Genomic DNA, 10029 nt, shown 5'->3' with positions numbered 1-10029 from the left:
GTGTACTGAAATGTGATTATCAATTTTTATTTCTTTTATTATGTTTTGTGTTGGTGTGTTTTTCATGGATTTGTTGTGGGTTTACGGTAGGTTTTAGTGTGTGCACATGAATTCAGGAGAATAACATTATTATTACTATTTATTGTAATTAACATTATTATTACTATTTAATGTGCATTAATTACTTGTTAAGATTGATATTTGGATTCAATCTAAAAATTTAGTTAGAATTAATATAATTGTCTATTAAGCTTGCAAGGGATTTTATCCGGACAATTATCCAACCGATGTGACGTGAGACAATTAACATACCTATCAACCACATGAATGAAATGAATCGTGAAATTTACAAGTTGCTCAACTACTATAAGTAAAACGGATAACACAACTATGGTCTATCTTGATAATGAAAACTCGAATTGCAGTCTTATTAACTCAATGGTAAATGTTACAAAAATGATGTTTATATAATTAGAGTAAATTTAAAAAAAAAAAAAACTAATATACTCTTAAAGAGCTGAGAGGAAAATAAACTTAATAATAGTAATAGTATAATCTAATTTTTTTTTCAAACTCACGACGGTACATCTGAAGCATTGAGAGTGTCTAGAAAAAAAGAAGTTCGAGGCAAAATGTGTCTTTAAACATGAGCTATCTGTGGAGAATAAGGCATTCTCGACATCCATTTGAGATATTTTGCATCGACAAATAGAAGCAACAACACTTAGAGTACGGACAGTCGTTGTTTTAGCAACATGCACAAATGTTTCCTAATAATCCATGTTATACTTCTAAGAGTAATATTTAGCAACAAGACGAGCTTTGTATCATTCAACAGAACCATCAGATTTAGTTTTGATCTTATAGACCCAATGAGAGCCAATGATGTGCTTTCTTGATGGCAACTTAACCAAATCTCATGTATGAGTCTGATGAAGAGCAGTCAGTTCTTCATCTTTAGCATTCTGCCAAAGTGGATTACCAATATTTTCACTATAGGATAAAGGCTCAGAGAGACGATGAACAGAGACAACAAAAAAAAGTGCTAGAATAACATTAGCAAGTACAATCAGGTTGTTGAGTAGACCTACAAACACGAGTGGACTGACGAAGTAAAAGATTATCCCCAATGCCAGGAGATGATTGGGTAGTCATAGGGGAGTTGGAGGAGCAAAATTCCCAAATGTGGTCGTGGGCAAGGTTTCATCGGTTTCAGAGGTGTAATGGTCAATATGAATAAGATCTGCATGTGTCATATTATGTGAACTAACATGTATAGAAAAGAATGGAATATGTTCAAGGAACACAACATGACGAGAGACATATGATTTTTGATAATTGGATCAAAACAACATCTTTTTTGACCAATACCATAACTCAGGAAAACACACAAAGCAGAACGCGGAGACAATTTATTGCGCTCGATATGTGGTCGGAGAACAAAATAGGTATAACCAAAAATACGTAATGAAGAATAGTCAGTAGCATGATCATAAAATTTTCCAAAGGGTGACAAATCTGAATTGTATGAAGTTAGAATTTTATTGATCACGTGAACAATAATAAGAATTGCTTCGCCACAAAACACTCTAGGAACATCAGAAGACAATAAATAGTCACGAGGTTTGATGTATTCTACCATCAGAAGCAAGCAAATGAGAGACATTGTTAAAAGTGTATTCACCCCCAAATCACAATGAAAGCACTTGATGACAGCTAAATGTTGAGTTTTACATGATGATATGAATCCTCAAACGAAAGAAAGACAAACACGGTTATTTGGAATTATGCCCTCAATTTAATAACGAATAAGGATCCGTGTTGTGATGTCCCGATCTTTTGAATCAAGTATTGCGTGATATTCACAATGAAAATTTTAGCAACAAATAATAACAAGAAAACAATCGACACATCGAACAAACCTTCAAAGAACTTACATTTGACAACTGCGTGAGAAACGATCGACAAACGCCACAAAATAAAACTTTAATAAGTTTGATTTTTTTTTAAACAAAGCAAGAAGTTTTTGGGTTGTTTGAAAGAAAACTCAAGAACAATTCAATTCAATATTCAATAATCTGAAAAAAAAAAAAAAAAAAGTGCAAAATTCGTCCAAATATTGCTTACAAAATCTAAAGATATCAAAAGATAAGTTTTCAAATTATCTAGTGCTCAAAATAAGGAAAATCTCTATTTTTCTGCAGGCCGAGCGCTGCGGCGCTGATCCAGTGGCGCCTAAGTGCCGAATCTAGACGCTAAGCGCCTCTTTGTAGCGCCTACATGCTACATCCTAGCGCCTACAGGATAGCCTGCTTTGGCTAGCGCTGCGGCGCTTGACTCTAGGCGTTGTGGCGCTAGTCCATCCACATTGTTCCACACGTAATGACATTTATATGGCCTCCAAAGTTACTCCCATGCATCACAACTCTCTTGAGGCTTGGAACTTTGCTTGCAAGTTCTTCTTGATTGCTCATGAGTACATGCAATGCGTCCTTGAATCACTTCATTCGTCCCCTCGTGATTGGTCCTTCCGGCAACTCAAAAGGATCTCACGCTTCCCTCGGAGCTTGACCTACGTACCATGATCACATCACAAGAGCTTTAAATTCATTGAAAAAAGCAAGATAATCAGACTTATGTTTCATAATATAAACCAAACAATAACGAGTGCAATCATCAATAAAAGAAACATAATATCTCTGTGATTGGGCCAAGATAGCCCAAATCGCACAGTCCAAAAAATTTATTCATAGCCCAAATCGAAAATAATTTTGTGATTGGGCCTTCTGGACTCATCTCCTGGGCCTTTAAATGGCCTTTGCCCGAGCATTGACATTACAGCCCAAGTTGAAGGGTTCAGCATTTTGAGGAGAAGATTTGTATTATTAGAAATAATGATAACTATAATAATTTTGAAATTTTTTAATTTAAAAAGGACATTTATTTTCGAAGAATACCACGAAGTACTAGATTGTATCCATGAATTAATGAGAAAGATTTATGGGAGCCAAAGCAGTCTCATTTGTTGTATCAATTCTCAAAATTTTCACCTTTAATAATTAGTGTATTTTGTAAAAAGTAAAGTTTGAAAAAGTTCTTGCAAATAATAGAGAAATAAAGGTTGATCATGTAACCTTAGCCTAACAACAAATTTGATGTAAGTGAGCTAAACAAATGTTATTAATGAAGTGCTCTCCTATCTACGTTAATCGTAAAATTATACATGCGCGCGCACGTGCGTATGTGTATATAGACAGTAGTGTGTGTGATAGAGAACTATCTAAAACCGGTCTAAGGAATAAGCACAAATACATACGAAATAAATATCTTGCAACTCGAAGTTAATTATAAGATGGAATTATATACGGATACTCGATTTTCAATACCCAAATTGGAGAATCTCCAAACATCAATCCACATGGCTTTAGTCATGATCAAAAGTGGGCATATTATAATTTTCATGGATATATCATGATAAGTGCAAAAGAAGATCTCGAGGGATATATAATCCTAAAGAATAATTTTTCCTTTTCTTTTCCTCTTATTTCGGAAAATAATTAATAATTTATTTTTCTTTTTTCAAAGGTGATCATGGGTCAAAATTAGTTTTTGCCTTTCTCTTTCTTTTCCTTTTTTCTGATTTTAATCTTTTTTCATATCCAAGGGGGATTCTTTTTATTATCTTTTTTCATATCCATGGGGACCTAGTAAGAAAAGTTGTCTCACATACAATTTTGTACATGCATGCATGCAAGACAATGCGACATGTTTAAGATTTTTTTCAGTAGGAAGTATATATATATATATATATATATATATATATATATATAGACAGCTTATAAATGCACAGAAACTAAATCTTGGGTGAACTTATTTTGGGATTGAAAAAAGGGGTGTGGTTTGGAATAAAATAAGACAGAATTTATGGGAATTATTGAGAAGCAAAAAGGGACAAAGCAGGCTGTCTGCTTTGTATAGGAATAGGAAGTATAAATCATATTTACATCACTCCTCGTATTCACAACCTTTTTTAAAAAAAAACTTTGCCCAAATACCACACATTACACCATTTATCCAACTATACATTAATTTAGAAATAACACAAAAAAACATATATGATATATTTATTAACAAATAAAATGATCTCAAAATCGTGGGAAAGGTATTTAATATTCTTGTTGGGTTAAAAGGGATCGAGTGTAATTTAATTCTAATGGGACATTAACTTCTTTATAAATTATAATTATAAAAAGAAAAAATTGACTTTCATAAATATTAATGTTAAAATAAACTTTAAAAATTCAATCCATATATATAAGAATCACTCATGGGAAGAGGTGTGACAACTCTTGTCTAGTGCTTTATGGTATTCCCCACCAACATTTAGTGGGCATAGTCCCTTTTTAAGAAATATCTATTAATTATAGTCCCTTTTTAAGAAATATCTATTAATTATTTCTTAGTTGATCGATAATTTTTTAAAAATTAATAATAATAATAATAATAATAATAATACTAATAATACATGTAAGTCAAAATCCCTAATAATCCAGTCAATCACGAACTGAGAACTACTGAAGAATGATGTTTCAGGTAAGTTCATTCCTAAAAAATCATATATAATATAACTAGATCAGTAATCGAACTGATTTATTTTAAAAAATAATTCAATCGGTTCAACTATTTCGATCGACAGTTTGACTGAAAAACCATTATATTATATAAAATAATAATATAATATAGTAAATAATATATTTTAAATCCTAAATATCTTAAATATTTATATATAAATAAATAAAAAGTTATATTTATCTAACTTTAAAACCTAAGCAATATACATATTAATAAAATATAATTACATATATTTTTTAAAATAAATAAATCAAAATAAGGTCTAATGTTACTAAAATAATATTTTAATAAAATTCAAAATTAAAATAATCATGTATATACATATAAACGAAAAAATAAAATTTTAAATATAAAAAATAATTTTTTAAAAGAAAATTTAGCAAATACACTTTATTAGAAAAAAATTAAATGACCAGTCTGGCTGGTTTTGATCGGTTCAACCAGTTCTGATCGGTTTGACCAATTAAATGGTTTTTTTAGTATTTTCGGATCGGACTCGTGATCAGTTTTCGGCCGAACCGCCTAGTCTAATTCAATTTTAAAAACTTTGTACGATACATTAAAATTTCCCCATAAATTGATATGTTTATAATATATTCAGAAGGAAAATATGATTTTTCAAATATAGAGCACATCATGAAAAAATTCACAAGTTAACCACTAAAAAAACACCTCATTTCTGATAAAAGAAATGTAAGAACTTTAAAATGTAAAAATTTCATTTTTTAAATGAAACAAACAAAATTTATAAACCCTAATGAATAACTTGAAAACACACATCAGATCCATTTTTCAATGAAGAAATACAAAAGTGACATAAAAATTATAGAAACTAAATAAAATAATTTAAAAAAATATGAGAAAACCTACTTCATGATTATTTTCAAAAAACTCGCAATTACACACAAAAATGAAATCAAGCATTTCAAAAACAACAAAATCTAATTTAAAAACAAAAAACAAAAATCTAGATAAAAATTGATCTTTTAGAGCTAGTGTGAGGAGAAAACTAAATGAGAAAATGATGTTTTCGCTTTATTTGGAAAACAATTTTTTAAATCAAACAAGGCAAATCCCACAAATATATTTTAGAAAGTGTGTTGGACCAGGTCTTGGTTTAAATAAAATTGGGTTAAAATTATTGTTATATGCTAATCTAAAAAAATATAAATAAAAGAAATCGAACTTATAATTATTGATCAAGTATTAATCCACGTGCTCTACCCATTCCGATGTGTGTATAAATGGACGTTGGGAGTATTTGTTACATTGACAATATATTACGTAACTTGTGAGTTTTTTTCTGGGAACGTAAAAATTTAATTTTATATAATATTAATATACATCAACATCGCGAAGACTGAAGATTACACGATGGTGTTTGGTATGTTTTTGTCCGAGTATGAGAAAGAACAAGGTATGCCATTGACATGTCCTTTCAATAGACAGTGATTTTTTGGGAAGAAAAGTTATTTGATTAATTGACACCATGTCAGCTACTCGTTTCGGATACATGGGAATATCTTCTTACATATAAAATCACACTCAGAGCTTAAACTTCTTCTTGCTAATTCATGTGCCACGATATTGGCCAAGCGAGTGCAATGTTTGAGCGACACTCTGGGATCACTGTTGCAAGAATTTCTTTTGAGACATCAGGAATGGTACATGATGGCATGCATGCCCAATCGGGCACAAGTGAAGATTGCAAATGGATGTTAAGATTAGAACTTGAAACTAACTCAATACCAAGATTGTCCAAACCCATGTATGCCACTCTTAAGAATTTTATTCTACCAACGTACGTGGGACAAGTAACAATGGAATCGATGGCTTAAGGTTGGCCGTGACTCATATGAGCTCAATCTTGCTCGGCCATGTCTAGACATGCTCCGTTGCGTCTAACTGGTGTCCATGTGTTGTCCACATTAATATTTCTTGTGGATGTTTGATACTTCATACTCTTGTCTAACTAAATTTTGGTAACATCTGATCAGACCACAAAAATGAAAAAGAAATTGAAAAAGTATTGCACTCGCACAGTTGGTTCATCATTTGAATAAATTGGATATTATTCGGAAGTATCTAATGAAAATTGAAATGGTATATATGTTCCATCCATGACAAAAACTATGCAAAAATGTGTGCCCACTAGCAAGCCAAAGCAAAAAAGGGTATCCCTGAAAGCTGATATATTTGCAGAATGAAAAGCCTAAAATTAAATTGGGGTCGTCTATTCATTTACATTTATATTTATATATCCTATATTTGGAACAAAATATACCTTCTTCTGTGTTCTGTCTTGCATCAACACTTTATCGTTACCTACGCCAAACCTTTCACTTCACTCTTTCTTTTACTCTTAAGGACTGGTGAAGACTCTTCAACAGTAAAAAAAACTGATCAAAGACATTAATGGGTACTTTTACTCTTGTTTTATATTTATACGGTTAAATAATTATCTAAACACGATACTTTTTGTTGTTTCCAAATACAATATTTTTTATTTTTTTAAAAAAATATAATCATCTAAAAATTTGAAACACCGATTAAAAAAAAAAGTAATTAGACTTCGAAACAAAATTTATTAACTCAAAAAAATAATGACAATAGTATCTTGAATTTTGACGATTCATGTTAATTACTTATACGTAACTAATTTGGATAAAAACATATTTGTTCAATTTTTTTTAAAAAATATTTGGATTACACGGTTTTTTCTCATTTTTTTTTATAGTTTTCTTTTGTTATTTGTCATGTTTCCTCAACAAATACATATATTTTATTATCGTATTCAATTATTGCATTTTTGGGGGAATCAATAATCTGTAATTTTTTATTTACGGTGGTTACGACTTTTATTCTATTTTATGTAAAGCGACAATCATTGATACTAGATGTTTCTACTTTCTTTGTCACCTTTAATTTATTAGACACTTGTAAATGATAACATATAAACTTCGTATTATTATAACAATCTACATGCATATATATGTATTGGTGTACTGATAAAAAAATATTGATCGAATGTTATCATTTATTTGTAATTTATTATAATAATATTTTTTTACAATAAATCATATTTTTACCGAATTTTATGACACTTATTTTAATATTTCATATTAACTCATAAACATAATGAGCACAATTAAATTACTAATATCTTATTGATATTATCTCCAGATAATAATATCTTTAATTTTCTCAATTGCTTATGCACCTTCACAAGATATTTTGTGTATCCTTATTTTGAGAAAAAAATATTGCATTTATAAAGTTTGATTAGTAAATATAACTATTTGATATAATACATTTAATTTAAAAAATGAATTCATTGTATGAAAAAAATACTTCTTTTTCCCTTTCTATTTTTTGTGTAACCTAGAAGAGCTAGCATTTTTTTTAATATTCTTCATCTCACTATAAAAAGTTCTAAAAAAAAATTTATTCATGTCTAGGAAATACTTTTATTTTTGTTTTTCTTGTCATATATTTTGTTATATATGAATATATACTCTACTTTATTTTCTTAATCGGCATATATCTTCACTATATAATTTATGCATATTAAAGATGATTAAGTCAATTTTATATTTTTTCATTACCTAGACTTAGGTTAACACATTAAAATGTGATATATTTAGATATAAGAATTTTAATTCAGTTTAATCATAATGTTTTTCATAATAAAGACCAAGTAAAAATAATGATAATTTGGATTCATAATTAATTTTAATATGATATAAAAATAATAGGTAGAAAAATTTACTGACATTTTAGTTGCAAAACTATAGTGATAAATGCATGTTAGTTGCACTATTTCATTGAGCCGATTATAATTTTTTTAAATATCTCATTTCTCACCCAATGATAAAATTTTGTTGATTTCTTATTTTGAGGATCGACATATCCAATATTTCATTTAAATGATTTAGTTAATAATACTTAAATGAGTTATATTGTGTATTTTCTTCAGTTTGAAAAGAATTAATTGTCATTCACTCTACAACAATATATGAACACTGCAGAATGCATCCAAATTTAACAATCGAATAACATGTAAAGTACCATTTCAAAAATAAAAGTTTATGCAACTTGTTTTTTCTAGTTTTACAATCGAAAATGTAGGAGCGAACGCTTTTCACGTTACCAAAAGTTATAACTGATGATAACTATACAAATCAAATTTTTTAAACCATATAGCAGTCCAAGTGCCACATTAAATTATTTTACCCAGCAGAGACAATTAATGTATCCAACAATCTCTCTCATAGTACTTGCTCTCATTGCAATCAATGAAAATAAAACTGGTGACTTTTTCTATGATACCAATTGTAAGACAACAGTTTTTCTAAATTATAAATAGTAGTAAATGTGCAACTCAAATCTTTTAAATATTACAACAGTAAGATTAACATTTCAATCGCACTACCTATAAGAAATAATTGTTTTATCCAACAAATAAGTTCATGCAAATGACTTTTTACTTTATCATATGATTTTATAAGACATTTGAGTAGAGTTTATACTTGATATCCACATAAATAATAGAGAAAAAAATTCATTTTCATCTATCTGATAATTTATATTTTAGAGATAAAATAAAATCAGAAAAAATACATAGCATGTTGACAAAAATCTAAAAACCAAAATTGAAAGTTGAATTAGTATTTATTTATTAAAAAAGAATTACATTTCAAAAAAAATTAAAAAAGAATTAATACATTTTTCTTTGATATAACAGTTACCATGTGACATAAAATTAATTAGTATATTAAAATATAAAAATAGGAAAGCTTTAAATTTTCAATGCTTTTCATATGTTCAACTAAATTTGAGACAATATTACTTCACCATTGAAGTATTTACTAAAATTTTGCAAAAGATTAATTATTCATTTTACAATATGTTCCTACTCATAACTAAATTCTATCATTTAATTTTAATATATTTAACATCTTAATCCAACTAAAAATATTGAGATAATTATTTATACAATTCAATGGAAAAGTCTAAGTACACATTGGTCTGATTTTGAACGACGATCACATTATTATTATATTTACAATGATAAATAATTATTATTTTTAGTTTATTATCATATTCTATACATTTTATCCCAATAAACATATTTTCTAATGTAAGATATTAAATTTAATATTTATATTAAATAATCATAGTGTTAAATCTAAAAATTTGTTTTTTATTGTTGTCAATACATTATTTTTTATATCTTCAAATGTATTAATATTTTCATTATTGTATACAAATTATAATTATTTGGTTAAATTGATCGCATTTAAGATTATGTTCTTAAAAAAATTTCTAAGATATATTTAAAGACCGATGGATTATGGAATTAAATTTTAAAACAAGAGAAAATTTAAGAAAATGTGT

The sequence above is a fragment of the Primulina tabacum genome, chromosome 16 (genome assembly GCF_025594145.1).
Source record: "Primulina tabacum isolate GXHZ01 chromosome 16, ASM2559414v2, whole genome shotgun sequence".
Lineage (NCBI taxonomy): Eukaryota > Viridiplantae > Streptophyta > Magnoliopsida > Lamiales > Gesneriaceae > Primulina > Primulina tabacum.
Note: the sequence above shows the minus strand (reverse complement) of the source record.